Source organism: Lolium rigidum, chromosome 5 (assembly GCF_022539505.1).
Source record: "Lolium rigidum isolate FL_2022 chromosome 5, APGP_CSIRO_Lrig_0.1, whole genome shotgun sequence".
Classification (NCBI taxonomy): domain Eukaryota; kingdom Viridiplantae; phylum Streptophyta; class Magnoliopsida; order Poales; family Poaceae; genus Lolium; species Lolium rigidum.
Genome location: NC_061512.1, coordinates 79,073,712 through 79,086,219, shown reverse-complemented (window position 1 = coordinate 79,086,219; position 12,508 = coordinate 79,073,712).

The following is a 12,508-nucleotide window of genomic DNA, read 5'->3' as shown; positions in this document are numbered from 1 at the left end:
CAAATAAAAATCAAGAAGTATGATGGCAAGAATGCAACGGTTTGAGCTCTTTTCAGGTACTTTAGATACAACTCTGACGATGATCTCTGTATAGAGCATGTCTACAACCATCAAGATCCCAACAAGGAAGAATGGACCTGGTATGACAAACTCATGAGCAAAATCCAATCACTAAGCAATGGCGGCGAAAAGGAGCATGTGGAAGCAGCCGAGTACGCCAACTGCCCTTCTCCCCAAGAATAACACCAGAGCAAGGTTGAGGGAGGAGCAGGGGGAAAGCATACTCAAGAAGGTTAAAACCTTCTCAGGATGTTCATCCGCAAGGAGGAACCTGCTGACTCTTGAAGAAAGGGTTGGTAAGTTTGAGTACAACTAGAGTAAAAAATCTTCACACTGCGCTAATGTGCATGAACGTCTTGACAAACTTGAGCAGGAGGAAAAGCATACTCAAGAAGGCTAAAACCTTCTCAGGATGTTCATCCGCAAGGAGGAACCTGCTGAAGAAAGGGTTGGTAAGCTTGAGTACGACCAGAGTAAAGAATCTTCACACTGCGCTAACGTTCATGAATGTTTTGACAAAATTGAGCACAAGTATGCGCTTAATGATATGTGCAAAAAAAATTTGCTAATCATGTGAACAAGATTGGTGAAGAAACATATGCAGAAACAACCGCATGATTGCTTATCTTGAAGAACACAACAAGACTCTTCAGGAGATATTCATTACGCAAAATCGTTATCTTAGTCAGCGTTCGCCAACCCGCAATACCAAATAATCGCAAGGGATTATTTGATCCTCCCTCGCTTGTTTTTAAAGCAAGAAGAATTTATAATGCCTTGTAATCTCTATCTTTTTAATAGGTTTATTCCTAGCAATACTTAGGTGCTTTCTCGTGTGTTGCATTTAGCAATTTGCATCATCATCTATTTACAAAGGGGATGAAATTTATCTTTTAGGTTACGTGCCGTTATTATGAATGAAGAATTCAGTTTTTGATCGTTTTTTATATAGTATGAGGATTGCGTTGAGATTTACTTCACTTGTATGTTGATAATGGTCTAGAGACTTCCACACTTTTATGTCTGTATATGGACCCAAATATTGAACAAAAATATCGAAAGTTAAAACCTTTTGAAGTAAATTTTGTTCTTATAAGTAAATACAAGTTGAGGTGGACTTTCAAATCATAAATAAAATTGCTTCATGATTGTCTTTTAAGTTGAGCTGGATAAAATTATTTTGGTTTGCGGTTTAGCTGACGTGGCATTGTAATTGTCAAAGAAAAACCAGTCAATGCTATGTTGGATTAGGATAGATTTCTCCGTGAATCCTTCCCACCTTCCGGAGTAAATTACACAAATCAACCATAATTGGGGCATTGGTTACAGGTGAGTACCATTCTTGGAAATTTTTGCTAAAAACTAAAACTTCTATCCCATAGCGTTACAAATCGAGTAAATAGTCGTCTAACAATATTTTAACAGCAACTGGTCCATATGTAAGGCTGAGCTGGCAGCTTATGTGTAGCACAATCTGAGGTGGACATGGGCCCACCTATCAGGCCTCATCTTTTCTTTCCACTCCCTATCCTTCTTCCTCCTCCTCGGTTGTTTCTCTCCCGCGGCTGCTGCGCAGCGCGGGCCGCGCGACAGTGCTGCCTAACGTCCGGCGACGGGCGACCAACTCCTGGGCCGCCGTCCACGATACATGCTCTTCGTCAAGATGATGCCGGTTTCGCTCGACCCCATCGGCCTCCGCCCGCGCCGGCGAGCGCGCCACCACAACTAGCACCGCCGACCGGAGTCGTGCCAGCGCCGCTTCCCGGCGCTTCCTCGCCCGCTCCACAGCTTTCGCCACTACGTGGCTCACCCCGCACGGCCGCACCACTGGTCGTAGGCCACGCTCGCCAGCCCTTTGCCTCCTGTTCCGCCGGCGCAAGCGAGCTTGGGGGATGGGGAAGGCCGCGGGCGAGCTCGGGGATGGGGAAGGCCGCCGGTGCAAACGAGCTCGAGGACGGGGCGGTGGCGGGCAAGATCGGGGACGGGGACGGCCGCAGGCAAGCTCGGGGACGGGGAAGGCCGCCGGCGCAGGGTGAGCTCGGGGATGGGGAAGGCCGTCGGTGGAGGCGAGCTTGGGGACAAGGATGGCCGCGGGCGGGGGCGAGCATCGGCCAGGGACGGGTGAACGCCAGGAAAAATGAAAGAGAAAAAATAGAGGAGGAACAGGAAGAATAGGAAAGATGTGGGGCTGACAGTTGGGCTCCACGTTCAGCTCATCTTCTTCTCCATCTGTATCGCCAACTCAGCGCTGATAGACGGGGCTCACCGGACAGACTTGTTGTTAAAATGTTGAGGTAATTGCACGAGAGGTACAACAACTTGTCTTCTATGTGCATTTTCATACAACATCTCTCAAAGTGTGTTCCACTCATACAACAACTTGTTCTGGACGTGCACAACTCATACAATTAAGTGTGGAGGTGACGCGTGGTAGTTTCCAGGAGGGAGATGATGGTTTTCGTTGGAGCATTGAAGAAAATAGATAATTGCGAACAGATCCTCGCCCTCTCTCTGTATAACCACCGCAGAAATCACGCAGGACGTTGCGTTCTTTTCCTTTCTCCTCATGGTTCATGGGTGGCGAGGACGGAGGCGACTTCGTGGGTGGCGAGGACGGAGGCGACTTCGTGGATGGCGGCGGAGGAGATGGCGGACGATCCTTGCCAGCGAGAGTGGCGCGAGGAACCTCCGCACTACAGTACTTCTCGTCGTTGTTCTCGTTTTCTTTTTCTCGTCCTCTTCTCTGCTTTTATCCTCCACGGCCATGGAATTCGCGAGGCTGATCTTGCTCATGTCTGGACGATTAGCTGCGCAAAATTAGTCAAGAACTTTGTTGTAGTGCTTAGGGATACATTTGGGAAAGGTATTGCTCGATATGGTTGGTGTTCATGTTTGGCGACAATAAAAGTTGATCGGAAAAGCTCCGATTTTTGTAGATGAACAAGCCGATTCAGTTCCGATGAATGCATATATTCCATTGCTGGTATTGTGTTTGTAACAATGTAGCAGTAATCCATCTTGTTTTACAAAGTTTAGATCGAAATTGAAGCTGCACAAGTTTACTGAATATCAAGACTGTTGTTTTAAGTGAATTTTGACAGTTCAGTGTTAACTGAATTTTAACACTTGATCTGAATTCTGCAGATGATCCTGATAGGTTTACAATTGAGTTGGATCACAATGGGTTTTTCTATGGTCTCAAGGAGCATTTGCAGTATGTTGGTGGGACTGTGGATTTCTTTGGCAATTGCAACACTGATACTTTCTCACTTCTGTGGCTTGAGGATTTTGCTAATCAAGGAGGGAATGATATTACAGAGAAAACAAAGTTCTACTGATGTGTTCCTGGGAGTGACATGAGAGATGGATTGTGTCTCATTGAGAATGATGGTGACATTGTTGCAATGATGGCAGCTGTGAGAGATGTGAAGACACTGTCAATTATGGTGGATCATAACAATTTCTTGCAGGGGCTGAGGATAGATGTAGTTGTGCCAATTCCAAGCAAATACACAGGAGCTGGAGATGGAGCAGAGCAAGAGAAACAGATTGATGAAGAACCTGCGTCCTCTGCATGTCTGTCATCAGGGGAGTTACATAGTGAGGATGAGGATGAGGATGAGGATGATGGTAACACTGACAGTGATTTCTATGACATTGACTATGACGCAGAAGATGGTGATGATGATTTGTTTCTAGATAACAATGACAAGGATGTTAATGACCACAATGAGTGCATAGACATAGTTGAGTGTGAGGATGATGCTGGTCTTGATCATGATAATTTGAAACTGACAAATGAGCAGCAGAAACTTCTGAAATACAAGTTCAAAGAATTCAACCCTAAAGTTGACATGGCAACCCCTGTCTTCAAAGTAGGCATGTTATTTTCTAGCATGGCTGAAATTAGGAAGGCTTTGACAGCTTATGGTGTGAATGAGAGAGTTAAGATTAGGAAGTCAAGGAATGAAGCAACTAGGCTTGATGCTCATTGTGAGGAAGGATGTCCTTGGATGATCAAGGTGGCAGAAGAGAAAAGGGATGGAGCCATTGTAGTGAGACAACATTGCAGTGAGCACACTTGTGAGAGGTACTGGGAGTTGAAGTCACTGACAGCTCCTTTCCTCACCCAGATCTTCATTGATGAATTCAGAGATAACCAGAAACTAGGCTTGAAAGCATTTGCAGCCAAAGTTCAAAGGAAATTCAATATGTGCCTAAACAGATTTAAGTTGGGAAGGGCACGGAAGGCAGCACTGAACATAATTCATGGGGATGAAAAGGAGCAGTTTGCCCTGTTATGTGACTATGAGCAGGAGTTGAGGCGATCAAATCCTGGCTCAAATTAAAGAAGCTGCAGATGATGTTCCTAAAGAGCATCTGGCCACATTATATTGGTCATATGATGCATGCAAGAGGGGTTTCTTGGAAGGTTGCAGAACTCTGAAATGCATAGGCATTGTGTGAGACACATTTAACAGAATTTTCACAAGAAACATAAAGTCCAAACTCTGAAGAATGATCTATGGGCAGTAGCAAGGTCTACAAATATTCCAACTTGAGAAAGAAATATGGAGAAAATGAAAGTGGACAGTGAAGAAGCTTGGACATGGGTGGAGGAATTGCAGCCAAATACATGGATTAAAGCTTTTTTCAATGATTTTCCAAAATGTGACATGCTTCTGAATAATCATTCTGAAGTTTTTAACAGCTACATTCTTGAGGCTAGAGAGTTTCCTGTACTATCAATGTTGGAAACCATTTTCAGCAAAATCATGCATAGAAATGCCTATCACTCCTGACCCTATAAATGATCCAATGCATCAAATGAGGTCAATGGTGCATCAAATGGGCCAAGAGGTAACTCCATGTTCCATTATACCAATATTTCAATCACTTTCCCTATACCAATATTTTAATCAATGTTTTAACAGGCTGCAGCTTATTTCCCTATACCAAGAGTGCAACAACCATTACCTGAAGAAAGTGCTTTTGTTGTGTCTGCAAGAGAAGAACTGCCACCTACAAGGCTAACCACTGCCCAACCAAGAGGTGGCTTAACTACAAGAGGCAGGGCAAGTGCAAGAGGAAGAGGAGGAGGAAGAGAAGCTGGAAGAGGCAGAGCTACTGCACAAGCAGATAGAGGAAGAGGGGGAGGAAGAGAAGCTGGAAGAGGCAGAGCTACTGCACAAGCAGATAGAGGAAGAGCAAGTGCAAGATAAAGAGGAAAAGGGATTAAAAGAAAAGAGCCAAATTTGGAAGAGGGGGCGAGTTCATCACAGCCACCAAAAGGAAGAGGGGGAGGAAAGAAACAACTTCATTAGCAGACAAATATGGAGGAACCTACTGCATCAAATGCAAGAAGAAGAGGTTACAACATAGGTCCAAGATCAACATATTATTTGCTATTTGGTGATGACCAACCAAGAACTCAATTGCCTGATTTGAATGAGGCAGTGGCATATCACATTCCAGAAGAAATTCAAAATAGTCAGACTGCACCTCAGTGAGATTTGTAATGCAATAACTGAATGATGGTTCAGATGCTAGAACTAAGTTATGTTTCAGATTTAAATTTATAAACACTTGAATGCTATCAGTGCTACAAAAATGATATTGACACCCTTCAATTTCTGAAATTCTATCATCACTGCGTGAATGCAATTCAATTACTGAAGAAATTCATATTTATTCCATAGTCATAGTTGGTTACAAGCATGATTTTGTTCTCAACAAGCATTGACCACCTACATTACATCAACAAGCATGGTTTTGATCTCTACATCCCACTGATCATAGCAACAAGTACTAAACTAATAGAAAACAAGCACAAAATTACAAATTTCCTCCAATCCATGCGTCTTTGATGACCCACAAGTATAGGGGGTGTATCGTAGTACTTTCGATAAATAAGAGTGTCGAACCCAACAAGGAGCAGAAGGTGTTGACAAGCAGTTTCGATGAAGGATTCACTGTAAATGCTCACAGACAAGTATTCCCGGGGTTGTGATATAGCAGATAAATAAAGTACAAGTAAATAAAATGCGAGAGTAATAGTTGCAGCGAGTGGCCCAATCCTTTTTAGCACAAAGGACAAGCTGGTTTGTTTACTTATGATGACCAGACGTTCTTGAGGACACACGGGAATTTAGTCTAGTGCTTTCGCTTCATATAGTTGATTAATCTTCATTGTTTTGATAAGTGTTGTGTGGGTGAACCTATGCTAATGCACCGCCCTTCCTAGGACTAATACATACTTGTGATTATACCCCTTGCAAGCATCCGCAAATACAAGAAAGTAATTAAGATAAATCTAACCACAGACCTTAAACTCGGAGATCCTGCTATCCCTCCTCGCATCGATATAGCAACGGGGGTTCAGAGTTGTCGTCACTCCGGCAACCCCACAATTAGCAAACGAATACAAGATGTATTCCCCTAGGCCCATAAAGGTGAAGTATCATGTAGTCGACGTTCACATGACACCACTAGAAGAATAACACCACAACTTAAATATCAAACCATTGAATATTACTCAACATAGTTCACTACTAACATTTAGACTTCACCCATGTCCTCAAGAACTAAACGAACTACTCACGAGACATCATATGGAATATGATCAGAGGTGATATGATGATGAATAACAATCTGAACATAAACCTTGGTTCAATGGTTTCACTCAATAGCATCAATAACAAGGAGTAATCAATACCGGGAGAGTTTCCCCTATGAAACTATCAAGATTTAACCCTAGATGTTACATCGGTGACGAGGTGCAGCGGTGGAGATGACCGTGACGGTGGTGGAGATGATGGTGATGATGATCCCAATGAAGTCCAGCTCGATGAAGGTGACGATGGCGTCGATTTCCCCCTCCAGGAGGGAATTTCCCCGGTGGATTTCAGCCTGCCGGAGAGCTCTTTTCTCTCTGGTGTTTTCCGCCCCGCAGAGACGGCTGTGTCTCCTCGCGATTATTCCCCGCACCTTAGGTTTTCGGGTAGATGAAGTACGCGAAAGAGAGGCGGTCGAGAGGGGCTGTGGGCCCCCTCCCCACAAGGCGGCGCGGCCAGGGTGGAGCCCGCGCCGGCCTATATATGGGGGGGGCCATGGCGGCCCTCCTCGGCCCCTCCTTTTGGCTGGCTCATTCTTCCGGAAAAATAAGATCTTCAGTGTAATTTCCGTCAATTGTTGATCTTCAGAAATATTGCATTCTGACGGTTCTTTTTCCAGCGAGAATCCGACTCCGGTGAGTGATTCTCCAATAATCATGAAACATGCAAAATAGGTGAAATAACATAAGTATCATCTCTAAATATGAAATATATCAATGAATAACGAGTAAATTATGATATAAAACAGTGATGCAAAATGGACGTATCAACTCCCCTAAGCTTAGACTTCGCTTGTCCCCAAGCGAAACCGAACTCGATAAACAAGACCACATGTTTATGGAGTGAAGAGTCGATAAATAAAATACGGACAAGAAGCATCATATTGATTCACACAAAACATTCTGGTGAACAACTTCCTCATATAATTCAACTTGAAACAAGTAGAAGGAAATCACAAATAAAGGTGCATAGGAAATCATAATTGGTGATGGCAAACTTCGTTCTTGGTCAAAGAACAGTTAACAGATTGTACTTATCTATCGAGCAACATTCTTATATTAAAGCTTATATAGCGAAACTTGCATACTCAATCATAATAATCTCCTCAAAATCATTGATAACCTTCAAAGCTATATTCATTCAGATAAAACTTGTACTAAACAAGGAGGAGTAAAAGGCATGATTAAGTAGATCACAATATAAATGGTTTGATCACAACAACTCAATTGCTTGCTTAAGATAGAGGGAAATAGGTTTACTGACTCAACATAAAGTAAAAGATGGGCTCTTCACAGAGGGAAGCAGGGATTAAATCATGTGCTAGAGCTTTTTAAGTTTTGAAATCATATAGAGAGCATAAAAGTAAAGTTTGAGAGGTGTTTGTTGTTGTCAACGAATGGTAGTGGGTACTATAACCCCCTTGCCAAACAGACTTCCAAAGAGCGGCTCCCATGAAGGACGTTATCTCTACCAGCAAGGTAGATCATCCCTCTTTTCTTTTGTTTACACATGTACTTTAGTTTATTTAAGGATGACACTCCTCCCAACCTTTGCTTTCACAAGCCATGGCTAACCGAATCCTCGGGTGCCTTCCAACATTTCACATACCATGGAGGAGTGTCTATTGCAAAATTAAGTTGCTTACTAATGAATCAGGGCAAAACATGTGAAGAGAATTATTAATGAAAGTTAATTAATTGGGGCTGGGAACCCCGTTGCCAGCTCTTTTTGCAAAATTATTGGATAAGTGAATGAAGCCACTAGTCCATTAGTGAAAGTTGCCCAACAAGATTGAAAGGTAAAACACCACATATTTCCTCATGAGCTATAAAACATTGACACAAATAAGGGATGATAACTTTTGAATTGTTTAAAGGTAGCACATGAAGTATTTACTTGGAATGACAGGGAAATACCACATAGTAGGTAGTTATGGTGGACACTGATGGCATAGGTTTGGTTTAAGGGTTTGGATGCACGAGAAGCATTCCCTCTCAGTACAGGTCTTTGGCTAGCAAGGTTGGTTAGCAAGCATAAGAGTTGAGGGAAACAAACAAATATACATGTGATAGAAACAATCATGCATCTTCTTGTAAGCACAAATAATTTCAACTTCAGAATACTACGCTCATAGCTGACAAGAAAGAAAGATAACAACATATCTACATGTATTTCCTCTTTTCTACTTAAACTCAAAGTGTTGTTGCTATTGACCAATGCTAAGTTTGCCAAAACCAAATAGATTACTCAATGCTCCCAAAGTGATACCAATACTAACAACAAGATCAATCATATAATAGAGATTGCAAACTAAAATAAGATGTGCAATATGTAAATGATAAAACTTCTCATTAATATTCCATAACGATAACTCACACCAAGGGATACATAGATAACCAACTAAAAGAGAGATACTTCCATACTGCAACCCATCTTATATGATAACTTCCCTACTCATGATATGACACTACTTGATAGTAAAAAGATAAAAGGTAGTGATGATGTGATACCGCGGCACCCCCCAAGCTTGGAACAAACCAAGGGGGTGCCAATACCAATGATGAATTACTCCTTCGGTGGTGGTGGTGATGATTCTTGATAAGCTTCTTAACAAGCTCCTTTAGCTCATCAATCTCGTACATGAGGTTGCGGATCATCTCCGAATTGTGCTCGACGCGGTTAAGAAGTATGTCCGACGGCGAGTCCCAACTCTTAGGGTTGTTTTCCCACTCTTCAGCTTCAGGCTTCATCCTTCCTGCAGTGTTAGAGCGATCTATATCCCAACTTCTAGGCAATACTGCCTTGGGAATCCTTTCAATTTGACTATTATGAATTAGAGTGCGGAAGGGGTTGTAGGTGCCTGGAGGAGATGTCCTTGGAGCTAGGAAGTGACGTGGAACTTTCCCCCCGGTGCGAATTCGCGCGCTCTTCTTGGGGTTAGAAGGATCTTCCACCACTCCAATCCTTGCGACGGTGACACGCGGGTATGCACGCGAGTCTTCCTCCACTTCTTCTCCATCTTCGCTCTCAACTTCTTCTTTGAACTCGGGGTCTTCAATATCTTCCTCAAAAGGCTCCTTGTCCTTGTTGTTGGAGACCATGGTGCGTGGCGTGTAGTTGATGTGGGAGTTAGAAATCTTTGTGGTGTAGCTTTTCTTCAGTTCCCCGGCAACGGCGCCAGAAAATATGCTTGATGGCGTGTATTTCACACGTTCGTTGGGAACCCCAAGAGGAAGGTATGATGCGCACAGCAGCAAGTTTTCCCTCAGAAAGAAACCAAGGTTTATCGAACCAGGAGGAGCCAAGAAGCACGTTGAAGGTTGATGGCGGCGGGATGTAGTGCGACGCAACACCAGGGATTCCGGCGCCAACGTGGAACCTGCACAACACAACCAAAGTACTTTGCCCCAACGAAACGGTGAGGTTGTCAATCTCACCGGCTTGCTGTAACAAAGGATTAACCGAATTGTGTGGAAGATGATTGTTTGCAAGAAAACAGGTAAAAACAAGTATTGCAGCGAGATTTGTATTTCAGTATTAAAGAATGGACCGGGGTCCACGAGTTCACTAGAGGTGTCTCTCCCATAAGATAAAAGCATGTTGGGTGAACAAATTACAGTCGGGCAATTGACAAATAGAGAGGGCATAACAATGCACATACATGTCATGATAAGTATAGTGAGATTTAATTGGGCATTACGACAAAGTACATAGACCGCCATTCAACTGCATCTATGCCTAAAAAGTCCACCTTCAGGTTATCATCCGAACCCCTTCCAGTATTAAGTTGCAAAGCAACGGACAATTGCATTAAGTATGGTGCGTAATGTAATCGACAACTACATCCTCGGACATAGCGCCAATGTTTTATCCCTAGTGGCAACGAGCACAACACAACCTTAGAACTTTCGTCACTCGTCCCAGGTGTCAATGCGGGCATGAACCCACTATCGAGCATAAATACTCCCTCTTGGAGTTACTAGCATCAACTTGGCCGAGCCTCTACTAATAACGGAGAGCATGCAAGATCATAAACAACACATATGAAATAACTTGATAATTAACATAACATGGTATTCTCTATCCATCGGATCCCGACAAACACAACATAGAGTATTACGGATAGATGATCTTGATCATGTTAGGCAGCTCACAAGATCCAACAATGAAGCACAATGAGGAGAAGACAACCATCTAGCTACTGCTATGGACCCATAGTCCAGGGGTGAACTACTCACTCATCACTCCGGAGGCGACCATGGCGGTGTAGAGTCCTCCGGGAGATGAATCCCCTCTCCGGCAGGGTGCCGGAGGAGATCTCCGGAATCCCCGAGATGGGATCGGCGGCGGCGGCGTCTCGGTAAGGTTTTCCGTATCGTGGTTTTTCGCATCGGGGGTTTCGCGACGGAGGCTTTAAGTAGGCGGAAGGGCGTAGTCGGGGGCTGACGAGGGCCCACACCACGGGCGGCGCGGGCCCCCTTGGCCGCGCCGCCTTGTGGTTTGGCCACCTCGTGGCCCCACTTCGTATGCTCTTCGGTCTTCCGGAAGGTTCGTGGCGAAATAGGCCCCTGGGTCTTTGTTTCGTCCAATTCGAGAATATTTCGTTACTAGGATTTCTGAAACCAAAAACAGCAAAAAACAGACAAGCGGCACTTCGGCATCTTGTTAATAGGTTAGTTCCAGAAAATGCACGAATATGACATAAAGTGTGCATAAAACATGTAGGTATCATCAATAATATGGCATAGAACATAAGAAATTATCGATACGTCGGAGACGTATCAAGCATCCCCAAGCTTAGTTCTGCTCGTCCCGAGCAGGTAAAACGATAACAAAGATAATTTCTGAAGTGACATGCCATCATAACCTTGATCATACTATTTGTAAACATATGTAGTGAATGCAGCGATCAAAACAATGGTAATGACATGAGTAAACAAGTGAATCATAAAGCAAAGACTTTTCATGAATAGTACTTCAAGACAAGTATTAATAAGTCTTGCATAAGAGTTAACTCATAAAGCAATAAATCAAAGTAAAGGCATTGAAGCAACACAAAGTAAGATTAAGTTTCAGCGGTTGCTTTCAACTTGTAACATGTATATCTCATGGATAATTGTCAACATAGAGTAATATAACAAGTACAATATGCAAGTATGTAGGAATCAATGCACAGTTCACACAAGTGTTTGCTTCTTGAGGTGGAGAGAGATAGGTGAACTGACTCAACATAAAAGTAAAAAAGAATGGTCCTTCAAAGAGGAAAGCATCGATTGCTATATTTGTGCTAGAGCTTTTATTTTGAAAACATGAAACAATTTTGTCAACGGTAGTAATAAAGCATATGAGTTATGTACATTATATCTTACAAGTTGCAAGCCTCATGCATAGTATACTAATAGTGCCCGCACCTTGTCCTAATTAGCTTGGACTACCGGATCTTTGCAATGCACATGTTTTAACCAAGTGTCACAATGGGGTACCTCCATGCCGCCTGTACAAAGGTCTAAGGAGAAAGCTCGCATTTTGGATTTCTCGCTTTTGATTATTCTCAACTTAGACATCCATACCGGGACAACATGGACAACAGATAATGGACTCCTCTTTAATGCATAAGCATGTGGCAACAATTATTATTCTCATATGAGATTGAGGATATATGTCCAAGACTGAAACTTCCACCATGATTCATGGCTTTAGTTAGCGGCTCAATGTTCTTCTCTAACAATATGCATGCTCCAACCATAAAGGTGGTAGATCTCTCTTACTTCAGACAAGACGGACATGCATAGTGATGGCGTGTATTTCACACGTTCGTTGGGCAACCCCAAGAG